Genomic DNA, 20,596 nt, shown 5'->3' with positions numbered 1-20,596 from the left:
TTTAAATTGCGATTATGTCTCCATGTCACTGTTTAAACACTCTTCGGTTACTTTGCTACTCAATATTCATGATGGCATTTGCATACACAGCGGTGCTCCTGAATAATTGTGATAGGGCGTCTGCGAATTTACCTTTTCGCAGATTTTTTTGGGTGGGGGAACCTTACCTTTGTTGTTACCTTTGGCCCCCAAAAATTCTAAACAGTTAGTCATCATGACTTTGCTGTCATGTTATCTTAAAGGGCAAGCACTGAATTTTAGACACGATAGCATCAGGAAAAACAAGAACAAAAGATGGACCCAAGAGTGAAGAGCGCGCTCTGCTGTTGGGTGTTTACGAGCCTGTATTTTTAATCCTTTCATTCACCCTGTCACCTGATAACACGGTAAGCTGTCCACTGTAGTAACAGCTGTCCCTGAAAGGGTTGAGGGTACCGTCCCATTTTATTAAGGGTTAAACCATTAATATAGTCAACCAATCCCCTTTAGTGGAGCATCCATTATTCTCTGGAATGTTCTATTCACGTTCAAGCTCAAATAGTCCACCTCTGCAAATAGCTGAGGTCCAGTCCTCATTGTTAAGCACACATACTCAAAAACACAGATCGCTTTCAGCTCACTTGCACTCCCTACATTTCAATTTGTCATTTGACTTCAATGCAATTTGTGTCCAAATGCTTGCTTGCATGATTCCTTGGAAACATCTACTCACACTAAAAGTCACAATTTGTTTATGTGGTTGCTGTAATTATAAAGCACATGATAAATTCTGCATGATTTGTTTATCACAAGCCTGCTTTCTACTAATTGGAGTAAAGTTTTTGGGTGTCCGCATTGTATTTGAACATATCAAAATGCTAGAAAACAAAAAAAGGAATAATTGACCAGTGACTGTTTTAGTGTGGTTCCAAACTGGACCTCATTGTGTTGACAGCTGTGTGGCCTAGTCCTGTTCAGAGTGTCAGTAACAAAAGCGAAATACATGAATAACTACAGAAAGAACACTTCATCTTCATGCCACTTAGTGTCTGCTTTCACACGCCACATGACAGCCAACGTCAAGTCTGTTCAGCCTCATGCACACCATGTCAACATAGCATGACCACTGCCCTTCTGTCAATCTTATTTAGCTCATGCCGTTTATGTTACAAGGAGCCCAGATCCGTTACAAAAGCAAGAATATTGATCGTTGTTTACCATGATTACACGCAATCCAATTGGTATCATAAGGTTGCAAATGTTGACAACGTTCTACTTAGATAATGAATGTCAATTGATAGGAATGAAGGGAATAATCAAAAATGTGAGAAAATGGAACTTGGTCCATAACTTGAATGTTTATGAAATATAATTACAAGCATGGGCTTTTATGTAAATTGAACTGCATTTCTACCCTGCACTGGGCTTCCTTAGTCCCATACACACAGCACACTGCTTACTGCAGAGAACAGGAAACATGTTGAAACACCAAACCGACTAATTTGGCCATAACTTGCGATCACACTTCATTGGAACGCAATAAAAAACAAAACAAAACAAAACAAAACTATCACTGACACTGACAGGCTGCACAATGTTTAGCAAGGAATTGTAATGGCAGATTCTTGCAGAGTGACCGTTTTATTGTATGCCAGCTTCTTTCAATTCAGAAGCAGATTTTGCATGCCTTATCAAGGGAAAAAGCAGCAAAGCCCAACGGGGCCCATCAGAGGCGACAAAGTTCATTCCAGACTTTCAGATCTAAGCAGGAAAACCACGGTGCTTTGAATGGAATATTGCGCCTGCTTCTCACACTATCATACACTGAGATGAACCGCTACTCCCTGCTGCGTTTAGATTAACGTCATATTCCCACTTCTGCAGCCGAAGCAAGCCACTCTTATCATCCCACCCGGCATGTTGTTAACTCCTTCGGCTGATAAATGCGACTCACAGCTTCCAGTCTTCCTAATTCTGCCATGCTTCAAAAGCGGCGCCACGTGAATAAATTAGAATTGGTATCGCAGAGCAGCACAGAGGAAGAGAAACTGAAGAGCGGAGCTTTGTGAAATAGACTTCGATCACTCGCTATCCCATCTTGGTTTCACTCTACTGTGTACTTCAAAAAGATTTGGGTTTTCCAAAGATGTCTATTATTCTGCTTGTTTGGTTCTTTGAATGGCTAATGTAAAAGCAGCTTTTCAAACACGCCTCGTGTCCAGGGAGTCATACTGAAATAAAGAAACTACTAAGAATGCAGCAATGAATCAACATCTTCTATTGAACGAGACTAATTACTGATTCAAACTTGCCCATTCAAAGACTTTGAAATGAAAAAAAAAAAAAACCCTTCCCAAACGTTTGGGAAATAGCAACGGTTACCGTATTTTTCGGACCATAATGGGTATAATGATTTTGTTTGTGACCAACAGGTGGCACTGTAGGGCTCCCCCTGCAGCTGCACACCTGTTTGTCATTATGTTATTAGTAGTATAAAAGGACTCCCTCCCGACTACTCATTGTCGGGTCATTGTTTGTTTGTTTGCTGCTGTCATGTTTGTTCCGGTCATGTTTCGGTTTGTGATAGTTTTTGCTTGATACTTTGGATTCGTTTTGGTTGTTAGCACTTTGTTTTGGATTCAGTTTTCTCTGTGTTTTATTAAATACAATTCGTCAAGTTCACCCTGCTCCTCCCTCCTGCCTGCTTTTTGAGGTCCACCACCACCTCGCTACGTGACAATGGGACACTAAAAATTCTTACATTTTCTCAAAAAACGACGATGCAGCTTGTAATCCCGTGCACCTTATGTGTAGATGTCGGCTTTTCAGCTCATCGTCTTTAATTCACATTCCTTCCCATTAACTTGGCGTTCTCATTCTCACCCTCATCTAACCACGAGAGGCCGTCCATGTTTTCATCATACCCCAAACTAGGGAAATAGTGAATAGGTTGTTTTATACAATAGATTTGATAGAGAAATCTACGAACAAAATTGTATCATGTTTAAAGTTTCGGTTAATTTGGGCATGTCTAGACATACTCAGCGCAGAGGTGTCGGCCGTTTGGGCGGAGGGCCTTTTCTTTTGTAATCACGTTAAAGCAAGGGGGGCGAAGGCTAAATTCAATCACAGAGTGGGAATAAACAAATTGGGAACAAAGAGTCGTTGAATACCAAAAGACAGTTTGGGAACAGCTGTCGCGCCCAGGTGGACATCATCAGCAAAGTCTGTGACTTGTGTATTCGGGTAAATCAGATCATTACCAGGGGGCGCGGGGTGCAAATCTCGGGGGCAGTGTCTTTCTTGTATTTTGCAATAAAAGTTCGAACCGGCGGAGAGGGAGGGAAGTGTGATCGCGGAGCAACTAACCGTCGTTCGCTCTCAGAGATCCGCTTCCGCCGATATTGAAGACAATTTTCCTGTGTGCCGAGTCATTTCTTTAACTTTGTCCGAGAAAATCTCCGAGATTTCATGTCATCTATTTTATTCCGCTGTCCATAAGTACCTATTACTGACTTTTGCGATTGTTTTGTTATTCAATACAAATGGATATTTTGTCTAATTTTATAACCCTATTCATCAGTTCAGTGTATTGCTTGGCAGTCCTTATAATCCACAAGGACTGCGAACCAAAATAAATAAATGAATGAAATACACAAAAATGTTTGAATTCAGTGCTGCAGGGTATTTAATTTTATTTCCCTCGCCATAAATTCTGCATTACAGCCAATAACATTTTCAAAAATGAGATTAAAATAAAAATGGGATGTGACAGCTTCAACAGGATAAAAACTAAAATATGAAAATATAAAACATTTTCTGTTACCATTGTTAGAGACTTTCTCAAATTAATTTAGTGCCACGAAACATGAAGATTCCTTCACCTCATCGTCATCCTCCTGCCTATTTATCACTTCCAAGGCCAGCAATGATTTTCTCCTCTTAGCTCTTAACTCACAAACTATTAGAGGCTTATGTATTGACCTGCAGCGCTTTCCAAGGTGAAAGAGGAAAGGTTCTTGAAGTCCTGTCATTTATTTAAACGTCCAATGACATCTGTCACTGATAATTAGACTTCAGAGAGTCGTATAAGGAAATAGTGGTGCAGATCATGAGGAAAGTGTTCGGGACTTCAGAGGAGTGTGTGCGTGTGTGGATGGGTGTGGGTGTGTGTGTGCGCGCAAGAGAGACAGACCGAGCAACCAGACACACAAAACAGAACAAAAAAGTCATTATCCACTATGAATCTTCATTGTCTTTCTGACAGCATTCTCCTTATATCCCACGCTGATGAATTTCACACTAATAAAACAATTTCATGAATACAAAACAAAACAATGGAGTCAAAGTTATTACTCATGTTTGGCACTCGCATGTGTCTGCAGTTTCACTTCACTGTTCTAATAGAAAAATCTTTAATGATGTACTTAATGCACCTCCAAGATATGATGATTTTTTTAAAAAAATTTGCTTCCTGTCACTTTTAAGTTATGTGTACACATACAAATCGAGAATTAGTTTGGAAGATAATTACAACAGCTTCTTCCAACTAAGAAAATATGCCATGTCTCAAAGGCGCGCCACACACTGTCCAACACGTCTGAAATCAATTAAAGGGGACCACCGCGCTGCAACGGAAAAACGGAACTCTGCATGAGGTTTTGAGGCTCTCTGTAGACTGCACTGGACTGTATTTTATTCAATCTTTGGTGTACCGAACCACAAAAACATTGTGCAATTGTCAAGGAAGAAGCGGGTGGCGATCAAGAAAAGGAAAGGCGTGAGAGTTGGGGAGTTTAAGGTGGAGGTGGGATTGCATCAGAGATCAGCTCTAAGTCCCCCTGCTCTTTGCAAGAGTGATGGACGTGATGACAGATGAGGTTTGACTGGAATTTCGAATGTTCACAGATGGTACTGTGGTCTGAATTGAAAGCAGGGAGCAGGTGGAGAAACATTTGGAAAGGTGGAGGCATTGGCTGGAAAAAAGGGGAGTTGAGATTAATAGAAGTAAAATGGAATATGTGTGAATGAGGTGTGGTAGGGGAAAAGTCAGGCTACATTGCGAAGAGGTAGGAAGGGCGGAGGCCCTGAAATAAAAGAGGTGAGAAAATAAAAGTGGTCTAATTAGGCTGGAACTGGTGCAAGGAAGTTTTCAGACAAAAAGGCCTCTGCTCGAATGAAGGGTAAGATTTGTAAGACAGTGCTGAGGCTGGCCATGATGTACGGCTTCCAGCGAAAAACAGGATGCAGAGGTGGAGGTGGTGGAAATGAAGATGTCGAGGTTCTCTTTAAGAGTGACCAGGTTGTGAATCGCAATTTTCGAGAGACCACTGAGCTGGAAAAAGGACAATGTGCATGGGGCTGGCATGGAAACGAGCTAGAGGAAGACTTAAAAGAAGGTTAGAACAGTAGATGTGGTGAGGGAAGACATGAGTGCAGTTAATATTAGAGAGGAGGATGCAGAAAATAGGCTTAGATGGAAAAGGTTGACCCACTGTTGCGACCCCGGACAGGAAAAGTCGAAAGGAATAGAAGACGTAAATCACAAAGATGCTGGTGATTGTCTAGATTGTTTTTGGAAATAAGTCAACAGTCACTCACCTGATGAGGGTTCACCTTAACCGCTGGAGCCCCGAGGTCCAAACACACTACGAACAAGGTCAAAAGTATTTACAAAAAACCCCACCAAACTAAAAATTAAAGCAATTCCATCATATTATATCCAATGACAGCAACACAATGTTTTTCTGCTGTCCCAATGAGCACAAGCATTAATAATTCACCTTACCTCCTTAGGATGGCTTTGACCTCAAAGTATGTGAATTGACAATTTCCGGACCTGTAATTACAAAAAATATGTCTTTGTGAAATGTTCGAGAACGTTAACAATGTAAATAAAAAAGCAAGTGAGCTATTATGGCCTTATAACGGGTTCCCATATGTCGTTTGTATTTTCCCGTGTTTTGAGACCCATTACTGGTCTACCGCTTCAGGGTTGGGAACTTTTACTACAAAACACAATGGTACGTTACCAATAAATGTGAAATTGTTGCACATTGATGTTTGTACCTGTTAATTTAAAGTCAACTAGGGGGAACTAAACAGCGACCAGATGAGCAGATCCAAACGTACTTCATTTGACCAATTAAGGTAGCATTTCATCTTTGCCATCACTCTTCCAGAACTGGACTCCAGGGTCCACAGAATCCTAATGGTTACAGTTTCAGGTTTTTTCACACCGGGTGACACATGCGTATTTGTCTGGAAAAGGGCATCGCAAACTGCCCAACTCATGACACATCCATGTTCACACTTTCCCCAGCCGAAAATGAAATGCACACAATTGCTGTTTGGTCCAAAATTGCACCTAAAGAATGACTCACTTTGACCCCTCGCCCTTTTTATGAGCCTGCCGCCGACATTGTAATGTTGTGCAAATACGATCGCACCATTTAGCAACGTATCTGCATATGTTTGCATATCATTGAATTGTCTGTTGATACAGACGACAGAAACATTTCCGACAGTTGTGTTAAAGAACATTTTAATGCTTAATGGAGGATGAGTAATTGCAGCCTGATCGTACCTCCCACAAGATTGGGTTTCATCCGAGGGTGCTAAATGGACGGCCGAGTATAATTTAAGTTTAAAGGGGCATATGAGAGGAAGACCTATGCACTGGCAGCATCAGCATGAGGCCAGCAGTTTGCCAACTTTCTCACAGTAGCAGTAACAAAACGTTGGTATACAAGCTGTTGGAAGCGCTAAGGGAGGAGATGAAAATGAAATTTTCATCTTGTATCCCGACACACATCACTCTTAGTGCCCCCTGGCACATTGATTCGGAGATGAAGAAGAGCCTCGGCCTCAGCGTGATCTTAAACGCGATGACACAGGATTCTGTCTCTGATTCTTTGGACAGGTGCATGCTGGGTGATTTATGTGGCTTCCTTATGCAGGTCCCCGGGAGCAAATATTGACTGTTTATTTCTCTGAGCTCAAGGCAACAAGGGATGCAGCAATTTCTTTATTTTGGGACCAGAGATAAATTGATCCTTGCAAGATGCAAACAAACCAACCCTCCTCACCCCCAGGACAAATCTTACGTGAGAGAGAAAAGAAAGACAAGTGAATTACTGACAGGCGTTAAAACAGAAACTGGCATTGCAATGTACACTCACCCCAACAGCTTGCGTTGTCGATAGAAAGACAGACGACAGAAACCATCACATGTCCAATCAGCTGGGGTCTGATTATTCTCTCTCCATAAATTGCCCTTTCAGAGAGGCATTAGCAGCACAGATGTGAGCCTGACCTTTTTTTTTTGTTTGTTTGGTGTTGGCCATGTGATATGGAAGCTATGCAAACGCTCAATCAGCCAGAGCAAACAATTATTGTACAACGGCCAGAATCAGGGTTTCAGCCTTGATGAATGATTACAAAAGGAATAGAAAAGGACCAGAACAATGCACGGTTAGTTAAATCCACTTGTACCTCTGCTGGGAAATAGTTAGCGGCTCATATTGCTGCTTTTTATGCAACTACCATGAGTTGGTTTGTTGATTTTTCTGAATATTACACACATCTTAGCCAACTAATTTCCGTGAAACTTTATTGATGAACGGCCAGCAACACCCATGACATTTCTCTGAGGACATAAATAAAGAATTATTTATTTAAACTTTGCATCGTTCCAGTCCTCAAGAACTGGTGCCAACTGGTGTAACGACCAAGCAAAAGCCAGCAGATTGAGCTCTAAGTACCTGTCATGATCCCGTCTCGCTTGCTTTGTTTTCTCAGTCTCCAAGCTGGGAGAGTGGGCGTTCCCTCACAAGTTGCACCTGTCTCGAATCTATTTATTTGTTCATCTATCTACACCGGCAACGTATAGTGACAGGCAACCGTCCTCGAAATGACAGAAGTTACAATTTATCCGCCTTTCATATAACAGAATAAGTTCGGGCTTGGTATATGAGCGACTGCATCAACTCTGCATTCAGCTAAGTACATTTGTGAAAAAAATGACATAATTATTTCCGTGCGATTTTTGTGATTTTCATTCTGTGATGTGCCCTGACATAGAAAGCAGACAGCGGCACAGCCTAACTTATGCAGCATTTTAATGCTAACTATGATGTGTCAGGAACAAGATATTTCCACCGAGTGCCTTTAAATCAGGGGTGGGCAAACTTTTTGGCTCGGGGGCCGTATTGACTTTTAAAATTTGACAGAAGGGCCAGGTCAGCACGAGCTATGGTACATTAAAAAAAAAAAGCATTTGTTGACAGTCCATATCAAACATCAACGGAACAAAAGCATGAAAGTACGGTATTAATATACCTTTTTAAATGACAACAGTGTTGTTGATGCCCTCTTTTAGCCTGTGCATTGCTGCAGATGGGTTGTGATCAGACCAGTAGAAGTAGAGCGATACAGAGGTCCTAGGTGGTCGAAAAGATCCCCCCCCCCACCCCCCCGTGTTCTGCAACTTCAAATCAATGCGCCACCTGGCGGTGAAATGCCTGTCAATACAAGTCCAATTGAAATGAATGCAATCATTCACATCGAACCTTAATTGTGGACCAACCTTCGGCGGGCCGGATTAAAAAGACCAAGGGGCCGGATTCGGCCCGCGGGCCGTAGTTTGCCCACCTCTGCTTTAAATTCTTATCTTTTCTTTTTTTTTTTCCGCAAGTGGTGTGAACTCCTCTTGAAGTGACAACTGCACAGTGCTGCAATCTTACTTTGATAGAGATAAACCGTAATTATACTGATTAGTGATTTCTGTTTAGTTGTATACAATTGAAGTGTAGTTCGCTCTCACGTAAATTTCTAAGCAAGCAACCTTTAACACACGTGCCATAACACTGCCTACACAGTGTATGACACATGATGTGGTATGCTTTGGATCACAGGTTTCTTTCCTGCTTTCCCCTTGGCTGTCTCTTCTTTTCTCATTTTCATTATTATTGAAGATAGCTTTTGACTCACCTTGACTAACGACTTCTGTTACTCGTTCCAAAATATAAGGTGATGTTCACATACGAGAAGAATCAATGGTAAGTGATAAGGTTTCTTATCTGGGTTTCATCCTGCATTAAATTAAATCCTCAGAGTTTTTCAATAAAACTTTTGTGTAAACAGCAGATTGGCCTCACGTGGCTTCAACGGCAGAATAAGATAAGCAGAACGCCTCTCCCACACTTCAAAGCAGGCTCATTTAAATATTAAATCAAACCACATCATTAATTAAAAAGGGAGTAATGGCACAGGCACAGAATTTCATCTGTGCATTTCGGCAAATGCAAGGCCAGAAACACTTTGTGTGTGAGAGAGAGCGAGCGAGAGCGAGAGTGAGAGCGAGAGAGAGAGAGAGAGAGAGAGAGAGAGAGAGAGAGTGCAGTGCAGTGCAAGAGAGGGGAGAGTTAAAAACATAAACGTGATAAATACTAATTAGCCCCTCTTATTGAAGTGCACTCTTAAATGAGTGACATGCAGAGGAAGCAGTATTTACATTCATAAATAATCCAGCTCCAAGGAGCAGTTAATTTCCTTCGGGCCTGTGGAAATTCTGATCACAACTTTCTACTTAAGACAGTTTTCTACGAATACTTAAAATGTTGAAATGCTCTTAAGCGTCCAATAAGGCTCAAGTATTTAACACCCCAGTTACTTCCATCATGAGCAATTCAAAAAGCAAGAGGTTATATTTTGGTCGCTATTTGCCGGTTCCAGAATATTTTTTGACACTTTGTACATTCAAGCCAGGCCCGTTGGTCAAACGATCTGTTCCAGGGGACCTGTTGTTCTAATGTCAAAATGTTTTGATTTTTCTGTAATAGTTGCACAGAGTTGTTAAGCACGTCTGCAAGCACTCAGATCAAATTGACCAAAATCGATGGACATGGCCTGACTGATATTTAGTTCAAGTTTTTGCCACCAAATTTTCACTCCACCAGAATCTCGAACAACTTGGCGGAGACTGGTCTGCCAAATTGGCAAACACAAGCAGTACATACCAAAAATCGGGATCTGCCGGCATGTGCGCCCCACTACAGATGTGTTGCCTATAAAAAATGGAAAACTTGGAGTCAATCCTTTTGCACCTCACTCCACCTCCATTCCACCAGAGTAAATATAAGATGGGATGTTCAAGGCTTTTTTCCCCCAATTCTAGAAACAAACAGAAGGACATAAAGCTCTGTGACCACTGGTGACAGGATGAGCAGACACTGAGGTGAGTCAGAAAGGGAAGAAAAATGAAGACATTTTGCCACACCCCCAGAGGCAGACAGACATATTGTACTTACATGCACAATCCTGAGCACCCTGGGAAATGGGCTCGGGGTCAAGCAGAAATGATTCCTGTTAAAGGAGACGGGCTGAAGATGGCTCATCCTTCAGCACTGGATTTTGTCTCAGACATCTTGTCAATTCTGCTGCTTTGTGACATACTCGTCGAGCTTTTCCGTGGACCTGATTTGGCTGGAACGTTGCACTTTACTGTATGCCTGTGTGATCAGGACAAAGCAAAAGAGACTGCAGAAACTTTTGCTACGTTCACTTATCTCCATTCAGCCTTGCATAACGGCGGATCAGATAGGTTAATTCTTTTGGTTTTCTGAAAAAGATTTTGGATATAACGATTAAGCGCGACAGCAATAGAATCTATTTTCTTTGATGTAGGTCAAAGTGCAAACAAATACAGAACATTAAAGCACTGATGGACTGCCTACCTCCCTCATTTAGTGAGCGCTTGTGCTGTCTCACACATTTAACAGCATATTTGACATGAAATTATTTTCCTCTCTCTATCAAATAGTGCATTCTCGATGAGATTGGCCTACAGGCAAAGTTGTTTGATAAATGTCAGCCAGTTCAAAATCACGATTAGTATAAATATTACTACTTCATCTTTGACAAAAAGAATTAAAAAAAAGGCTCTATGTATCTACATGACACATGAAGTATAGCAAATGAAAAACAGTGTCCTGCTGGTGAGATTTAAAAGGCTCCACGACGGGCCATTAAACATTTCCAGCTTCACAGAGTTACAAAAGAAAGGCACACTTGGGAATTTAGATTTTCTCTGTCGCATCACTCAGTCAAAGAAAAGACACGCATTTGATCATGCTGATGAAATGTTGAGGGGGTCTTAAACCCCCCCCCCCCCCCAAAAAAAACCCCTTAATGTTTAAATGTGGAATTACATGAAAAAATTGAAATGTTACTGTTGATGAAAGCAAAGGGAAAGCCCACCAAACATTTAGGTCCGTCTGAATAATGAATGACTTCAGGCAGGTCAAAGTGGTCTAACTGCATAGCATCCACCAATACAGTGGATATGAAGTTAAAATGGAACAATCTCAAGTGAAAATAAATAGTTGTCTGTCACCATATGTACCCTGGGACTTACTGGCAACCAATCCTGGGTGTAGTTTGCATGTCATCCAACATCAGCTGAGATGAGCTCCAGCGAACGCATAACCCTGAACAGGATATGCACTATCGAAAATCTCAACTTTTTTGGGGGGTGAAATGAGGAGGTCTCAAAGTCCCCTAATGGGGATATTGACTGACACGCTGCTGTATACATAATGTAATATAGGTGAAACATGAATTTTAAAGTTTTTTATTCAAGGCAGGGGTGGGATCACAGACTTATTTGCAATCACAATAGATGAATAATACATTGACCATTATAGGAAGAACAGTCAACTGAACGTTATGCATTATTCATTTCCCGAGAACCTCCATCAACCGTTGAATAGTCATTATTGTAACTATTGCACGTTTGTTTCGCACAGATCAAGAAAAACTAATATTTTTCCTTGTCAAAATGAGAACAAGAATTGAAATGTGGTATGTGGTACAATGGAAGAGGACAGAAAAAAACAGGAGAAGCCGTGTGTACTGAAGAAAAGCACTTACAGGGGAACACTGGAAAAACTAAACGCAAAACACAACAGTCTGAAAACTCCAAGAAGCCAAAGTACCAAAAAAAAAACCCAACAACAAACAAACAAAAAAAAACATGACAGTAAAACAACGATCCGACGCCGAGTGTTCGACGCAGAAGTCCTATTAACAAAACAGAGCTAATGACGCAATGACCAAAAGGTGTCTGGTGAGCTGTGGACTCTCTGATCAGTGTCGCCTTACACTGCTAAAGAGGGGGGGGGGGTGCCACGCTGGAGCGAGATAGCGCATGCGAGAGCGAAAGCAAAAGTGAGTGCGAGAGAAAGAGAGGGGCTGATTGGGCTTGTCTGAACCCCCCCCCCCCCCCCCCCCCCCCCCAGCACTCTTCGTCTCCTCCTAATCAATACTCATTAATTGTTTTATCATAAACACATCGGCTGCGCAGGAATAGCTGGCCAGCAGCTAGCTGGAGGCTAAGGGCAGCTACACCGTTAGAGCGGCATAAAGTGAGAGTAACACAAGTCTCTTTGTCTCTCTCAAAAGGCAATGCGGATGAAATTACTGTATAAGGTTTTATAATTAAATATTTAAGTAAATATGTGGACTGCTGTAGTCTTTGTATGTAAAATATAAATACTGTTGACATATTTTAAACATGCTGGTATCTACACACACTTACACAAAAATTCCTAGGGGGGAGCCAACGCTCCATCGCGGGTTTTCACTTATCACGGCAGGGTCCCGGTCCCCATTAACCACGATAAGTGAGGGGACACTGTATTCCATTTTTTCCCTCAGAAGTGAGTGATTCCAGAATTTTTCCCTCTGCCAGATCGAAACCAGAGGTAGGCAACTCCGGTCCTAGAGAGTCCTGCTTGTTTTAGAAGTTCCCTCTTCCAACACACCTGATTCAAATGATCAGAATCGTGAGTCTGATCATTTGAGAGCTTGCTGAAGAGCTGATCATTTGGATCAGGTGTGTTGCATCAGGGAGAGAGGGAAAATATGCAGGACTGCGGCTCTCTAGGACCGGAGTTGCCTACCTCTCGTCTAAACAAGTAACTATAACTGACTACCACATTTTTTTTCTTGATTTCTTTTAGTGTTTCTGAGAGTCAGAAAATCGCCATTTGAAAAAACTTTACTTTTGGGTCATGTCTGTGATAAGTTTTTTATTTTATTTTATTTTTTACAAATTAACAACTGAATCAACATCCTCTGACAGTGATGATTTCATCATTTTTGCCAGCGGTTGGAAGTGTTGCAAACCCCCCCCCCGAAAATTTCATACAATGCGATTCACTCATCAGTGGTGGCCTTTTCCAAATTTGCCCTCTGCAATCAATGAGCTGAGAAATCCAACTTGGATCTTTGTCAAGTCTCTTGTATTTTCCAAGAGCCGCCTCAGCCCTCATGTAGTGCAATTAATTGAACTCTTATGTACGTCAAGAGGCATGGAGTGGCAAAATGCAACTGTGTCTGAAAATGCCATTCTCAGGTTAATATATACACAATAAAACCCCCTATGGTGATGAATAGAAATCTACATCGATGATTAGGGGGCCACCCACTTGCACATTGACCTGAAAATACTAACTGAAAACAAACTGGGGTTTTGCAGAAAACACAAATGTTACTTATGAAGGACATTTGCAAATATTCTTTCGATAAAAGATTAATTTGGTCCTTGACAACACATACAAAATGTACAGGCTGCCAAAAAAATGCCTTCTTACTTTGACTCCCCTTTTAACCGACAGCATCTTCTGCTCGATGTCAAAAATGACATCTTAGGTCGGTCAATACAGATGGTCCTCTGAAGTCAAAAGCTCTGTTCTAGGAAATTGGTCAGCCTCTCTGAAAACTATTGATCCCAGAGGAAATAATCTGTCAGAGGATCAAACTGTTCCCTTCATAAAACCTTAATCAGTTATAGCTACTTGAGCTGCACTTGCGATAATTGCTCTACCCATTAGATCCACAATTCAAAGATCTTGCTTGCAGTCGTGAACGACAACCATTCAAGCTGCAGGTTTTTGAGCAACTTCAGAGTCAATCCTGGTGAAAATGTCGCACTGCTACAGTATTTGACTCCCGAGGTTCTACTGGAATGATGTTACAAACCGTGTAAAATCCATCCATTATCGGAACCGCTTATCCTCACAAGGGTCGCGGGTGCGCTGGAGGTTATTTCGGGTCTCTTTGGGTGGTCCAAATGGTCGCCAACCAATCATATAAATTCACCAGCTTCAAATTTAAAGCATCTCGCACCGGTGAAGAAAGGAAAAATCCAGAAATGACAGAAAAGCCTTTGAGTACTTATATCAACTTGCTTTCGTTATCATCAGAGAGTCGAATTTGCTAACCTTTTTTGAAAAGAAAAAACAACAAAAAAAGATCTGAAATGATTGCAACTTAAATAAAGCGCATTGTGTGAATGTGAATAGACCAATTATTGTAAGAGGACTTTTAATCCAAACCTCTTATGGGTCTTAACGGCAGCGATTGGCTCGATGAGAGGGCCTGTACTGATTGTTACAATGAAAGTATTGTGTGGTTTGAAGTACGACACATTGGCCTATACTATTGCGTTTTGTAGGAGCAATCACTTTAAGTGCACTTGGAAATGATTGCATAAATGAGGCCTGCAATGTTGTTCAAATGAAGACTAATCATAAATGATAGAGCTTTGTGCAGTTCTTCTCTGTATTCGAAAGTCACACACAAGAAAAAACAACACATTTGAAAACTCGGCATACCTTACATGTCCTCACTACTGCCAGCGTGCTAATCACTCGGCCACCCGTGGTGGATGTCATTGTATTTATTAATTAATAAATACGACAACGCTCTGTATTTAATCTTTGTAGAAATACATTTATTGAACACATTATTATTATCAATATCTTGATATTTTTTAAAACACTCCCCTGGGCCACGGCACAACAATTGGGGGGAGGTGGTGATTCATACACACGAACACAAACCATCATAGTGGAAGGTGGTCCCCAAGTGCCCACGTCAGAGCCGTGATCTGTGATCGCTCTGGTCAAACTTACATCATCGGCAAAAGGAGGTCTGTTTGTAGTTCATTAAAAAAAATTTAAATAAATAACCTTGCTCGCTTTGATTTTCTGCATGGACTCCAGCAAGTCTATTTCTGCCCACAACCGCGCAAACACTATCTTCTATGAACGTACCAAAAGAAAGAATACTCTATGAATACAGTTTGATTGCCCTTTGACTGGCCCTGGGCACGAAATTTGAGCCGTTAGTGTTTACATTTTCACATTCTTGCATTATGTGCGGTGAACTTCTTGTCACCCTTGCGGGAGAATTAAAAAATGCGAGTGAAAAGTGAGCCGCTGTCATTTTACATTGTGTATATTCAATGTACACCTGCAATAACAAGCTAACAAGGTCATGTACCCTTCTGCTATGAGCCCGAGTCGTGGTGACTTTATTAAAACACAGACTATGACTTTCACCTTGGGTGTGTACCCAGGGGATATTGTCCCTCTGGCATAAGAGGTTATTGTATCATTTCATCCAGCTAAGTGAAAGTCAATCTGCAGTTCTTCCTGTACATTGCACCTCTCATCGATAGAGTAATTGGGAGTTACGCAAACCCACCCCCCCATTTGCACATAAATCAGCCTTCGAATACTTTTGCTTTTCCTTAATTATTCCCATTAGTTTCAGAAGCATGTATCACTGTCTATGGAATCGATCGGCAGATTGACCAGGATGTGTGAAGTGACATTGGCAAGGTGGTATCAGCCCCCGTGCAAGAGACGAAAACAAATGGGATGATATTCATCCCTGTCTCTCTCTGCCAATACCCAGCATAGTGTTGATAGGTTGTTGGAATTCTTGAAATGAGAAGGGACTTAATGTCCACAAGTGTAATCGAGACATTTGTCGGTGCATTCAAGAACTTTCCCCCAATGGGCCAATGTATAGTGATGTTACAGACAAAGCCTGTATCATTTTAGAGGTGAAGGATACAGCGTTCCCTCTGTGCTGCTCAATGAGCCTTACTAAAGTGTGCAACGATCGATTGGAAACTTCAATTTTCAGCAGGACAAGATGTATTTTGTTCATTGTATGCATAAAAAAAGATTAGCACTGCTCTCCGGCCTCCTCGTGTGGAGTTTGCATGTTCTCCCCATGCCTGGGTGGGTTTTCTCCGGGTACTCCGGTTTCCTCCCACATTCCAAGAACATGCATGGCAGGTTAATGGGACACTCTAAATGCTCCCGATGTGAGATTGTGAGTGTGGATGGTTGTTTGGCTCTGTGTGCCCTGCGACTGGCTGGCAACCAGTTCAGGGTCTACCCTGCCTAGTGCCCGAAGACACCTGGGATGAGCTCGGCACGCCCCGCGACCCTTGTGACGATAAGCGGATCAGAAAATGAATGGATGGATGGATTAGCACTGCAAGAGGAATCATCTGCATTGTCATGAAACACATGCATTGAGTGTGTCTTCTACATTTAATAAACCAGGAAACAAAAAACATTAGCGGAAGACACTGGAGCAGGGCGTGACTTGTTACCTGAGGAGCAGATAGGCTCGTTGGTGTCTTGCCGAGGCACACCACAGCCTTTGTTCTGGGGGAACAGTGCGAGTGGATGGTCCAATGCCCTATCAGTTTTGTTGCCCACAGTCTTCTGCCTGTCTAGGACTTGAACCAAGAGTTTGCCAGTTGCAGACGGCAATCCTAAACGCTCGGCCACAGAATAAGAAAGCATAAGTCAGTGAGAAAACCGTATACATCCGATTGCTGTTTGCGAGGAGTCTACTTTCCAACTGTTTAAAGATTCGATCGTGGGATAAACTGTTTGGGTACGATGGATGGATCCCTAATGTGGAAGTTCTTGGACAATCCCATAAGCTGCACATCCTGTTTGACTTCCTAATTGCAGAACTATTATGGAACAGCAATCAAGCAAGAAGTCACCCATGAAACAAGGCTGCACAATGCCTCATCTGAAATCCATGGACTGTGTGTTTCAATCTACTACGCATCTTGTTGTGATTTGGTGCGGCTGCGCCACAGTTCTGGGAAATAAATTATTCAATGTTTCCACGCACCCCATGACACGTACTCATGTACCACTAGGGGTACGCGTATCACTGGTTGGGAAACACAGCACTCGATGAAAAAAAACCTAGAGGATAAAAACAATGCGACAAATAACATGCATTATTTTTATTTTGGGGGGGGGGGTTGTCCAATTCGATTTCAACTTCTATTGTACGTTGGAATGTCAATTTCATCTGTTCAGAGCCAGCTTTATTGTAACCAATTACATTCACAAAACATTGGCCTTTGCAAAAGCTTCAGAATGACATTGGAATTTTTCCGTCCTCTGAATAACTTTGTGATTTGTGCAATAACATTGGTTTTTAAGGCAGATTTTTCAAAGTAAATATTGGATATTGTAAATTGGCCAACATTGTCGCTGGCTGGCTTATTTCAACCCAGAAAGGGATTCATTGGGTAGTCCGGGAGTACCACGTGTGAGTAGTAGTAGTAGTAGTAGTAGATTTTGAGTGTGTGTAGCAGTTCATTAGCTCTGACTGCACCGTTACTTAACTTGCACTGAGGAGAAAAGAAAATGAGGATGTATTTTATCATCTCTCTGTAATGGTATGCATATTTATACAGGTGTTTTTGCATATCTTCTACAAATGCGACATCATAGTGGCAGTATTAAGAGGTGGATTGGGTTATGTAAGTCCCCTCTGAGGGCCCATTACAGAAATGCACCGCCAGCCACCAGCAACAATAGTTACAAAGAAATGAATCTGTCTTCGAGTGAGGTTTTCTGCATTCTTTTCAAATGGGCTGACTGAGAATTTTCCATTCCATGTTTCCCTTCACACCTGTTGATCTATCCTGAAGCATGATTCCGCATGCCACTAGATAAATAAACATTAGGCAGACGGAACTAATGCAGTTCATGAGCTCTCCATATGATAATAAAGTTAAAAAAAATGATGATGAAGCTGGAGGACTTTTCACACTAGAGGAAAGTTTCCTTTTCTTTCTGAAAAAAAAAAAAAAGAAGTCTTATCTCATACCAAAGGAGCTCCACTGTCGGCCTCTCTGCAGTGGCATATGTTTCTATGTTAAGACAGACATCTCCAGAGGAGCGTTTGAATCTTTTATAGCACCAAGGTGACATCTGCAGCGTGCTGCTATGCTGAATGGTACCCTTACGATAAGATAACACAGCAGCAACAGAGCCACCGTGCCCCAGATACAAGTTAAAGAGGTACAAGTTTAGCAAGCACGGCACCTGCACCCTATCAAAAAAGATGCATTAAACTGTGGCATAACTCTGTTGACAGGCTTGAACCTATTATCTCAAGTTGAACTAAGAATTGTATACAGCCGTAGGCTGAAATGTTTGTCACGAATTCTCCCTTTTAACCCCCCTCCTACCCCTTAAAATGATGAATTCTTTCCTTGACTGTACCGAGGTAGTGCAAAGGCCAAAGATGAAACATTTACATTTGAGGACTATTTAATGATTTCATTAGATTTTGTTATTATCGTTGTTGATGTGACAGGCGAGTTTGTCAAAGGTTGTGGGTTCCGATCTCGGCACAGGGGGACCTCGCTGTGCTTACTTTGGCTTTCCCCTGTACTCTTGTTTCCCCTCATACTCTAAACAGCTGCATTTTAGGTGACTTAATCCATCATGCATCTATTTACTTCCGCTTATCTGGGGTCATGTCACAGTGGCAGCAGCTCGAGCAAGGAAGCCCAAATCTTTCCTCAGCCACTTCATCCCGCTCGTCCAGGGTTATCCCAAAGCGTTTCCAGGCCAGCCAACATCTGCCTTCAAGCTTGTTGGTGCTGATTTCAGTTCTTTCGCCATGTTGTTTTGATACACTACACTCATGTGGTGGGGAGATTTCACGTGATGCAAAAAGTCAGATGAACTTATTTCAAAAAGACGCGTTAAAAGGTTCACATACTTTTATTGATCAAAATCGAGCTATGTAATCAATTTGATTTGATGGATAGATTTTATTTTATTTTTTAACTAGCCTTAGTTTGTAACTAAAAAGCCATTTGAATCAGTTTTATACAAGAAACCGCACAAGCCACAAACCCGTTTGGCAATTAAAATGCAATTATTTTTTTTCCTGTCAATTGTTGCAGCGGGCACCCGTTGAACCGAGTGGCCCGTTCGAAGCGATATGACATCAATGTTTTGATATGAATCTGATGATTTCTGGCTTGATGATATCCGAAGGAGCAAGTGAACGAGGCATCATCTATGTTTATATTTACATATTTATGTCTTTTTGTCTTTTTATGCGGTTCAGATTTGCTGCCCTTATTTTTAGCTGTGTCTGTGTTTCAATGCACTGCATGTTTGTTTGCACTGGGGTTGAGAGGAAAGTAATTTCATCTGTGCTATATGTTGCACATAGAGCATATTTGACAATAAAGCTTGACTTGACTTGACTTTGCCACATCAACACAGCTGTGCCCTTTAAGGGACAGCGGTTGTTACTACAGTGGACACTTTCTCATGTTATCAGGTTACAGGGTCCATGAAAGGGTTAATATAGTGTCTATGTTAATGTATGTACAGTAAAGGTTGTCAATGGCAATATTTGCCAGTGGTTGTCAGAAAGGGTGCCATTCTGTGAGCAGCAGTGCTGTGGAAATAGTTTACTATATATTTGATGCTACTATACTCTAAGTATTGTCTGGAGGGTACTCATAATTGTAAGCACCCCCATTCATTTCACTACAAGTTTGAGGCCTGGGGATGGGTCTGAATGTACATACTGCACATCCATCCATTGATTTTCCGATCCGTTTTATCCTCACAAGGGTCGTGGGGGGCTGCTGGAGCCTATCCCAGCTGTCTTTGGGCAGTAGGCAGGGGACACCCTGAACCGGTTGCCAGCCAATTGCAGTGCACACACAGATGAAAAACCATCCGCGCTCACACTCACACCTAGGGACAATTTAGAGTGCCCAGTCAACCTGCCATGCATGTTCTTGGAACGTGGGAGGAAACCGGAGTACCCGGAGAAAACCCACGCAGGCCCGGGGAGAACATACAAACTCCACACTGTAAGGCCGGAGCCGGAATCGAACCCTGCACCTCTGTACTGTGACCACCAGGCCGCCCATACTGCACAATGTAAATGTTAAATGTACCAGGGTTATTCATCGTCATTATTGATTAATAGCAACCAGCTTTGAAATAATGTATCGTTGCTTTTCAGGATAAATTCTGTTTCGATACTTGATGACTATTTGGATTTTTTTTTCATTTAACATAATAGTAGGTTATCCTTGCATGCCTTGGACTATACTGTATTTCACTTTGTTGTTGAAAACAACAGTGGGGTTTGCTGTAAATCGACGGAGAAAAACGGTTCGATATTTCGACATTCAGTGTTACTGGGATGTTCTTTGAAAAAGAAGCAGGAAAGATTGAGTAACAGTGACAGTGTCCCCTTAATGACTCTCAACGACTCAAGACGTCCTGATTTCTTCTTTGACATCCCGGTATTTAAACCAGACATCCAAACAACTGCATCAGTGAAAGTGCACCTTGCCCACACCCACAGTCTGAGCTGCTGAATTCGAAAAAGCGTGTCAAGTTAGAAACACTGATTACACCTTTTTTTTCCCCCAGGCGAAACCCTGCAAACT

At 41.8% G+C, this 20,596-nt stretch overlaps 1 long non-coding RNA gene across 2 annotated transcripts in view; it reads right to left on the bottom strand.

Moving 5' to 3' along the window:
• The window catches only part of LOC147203658 (uncharacterized), a 60,770-nt gene that overhangs the window by 26,952 nt on the left and 13,222 nt on the right, over window positions 1-20,596 (bottom strand). For both annotated transcript variants that reach the window (XR_015101166.1, XR_015101167.1), the window contains exons 6-10: window positions 16,457-16,621; window positions 10,290-10,490; window positions 9,999-10,152; window positions 5,768-5,818; window positions 5,581-5,627 (exon numbers count right to left, since the gene is read on the bottom strand). This is a non-coding gene — a long non-coding RNA (uncharacterized LOC147203658). The remainder of the gene's footprint in view (window positions 1-5,580; window positions 5,628-5,767; window positions 5,819-9,998; window positions 10,153-10,289; window positions 10,491-16,456; window positions 16,622-20,596) is intronic.

The sequence above is a fragment of the Hippocampus guttulatus genome, chromosome 6 (assembly GCF_054856545.1).
Source record: "Hippocampus guttulatus isolate MCC_2025c chromosome 6, RoL_Hgut_1.0, whole genome shotgun sequence".
In the NCBI taxonomy this organism is placed as follows: domain Eukaryota; kingdom Metazoa; phylum Chordata; class Actinopteri; order Syngnathiformes; family Syngnathidae; genus Hippocampus; species Hippocampus guttulatus.
This window is presented reverse-complemented; position numbering and strand designations above follow the sequence as displayed.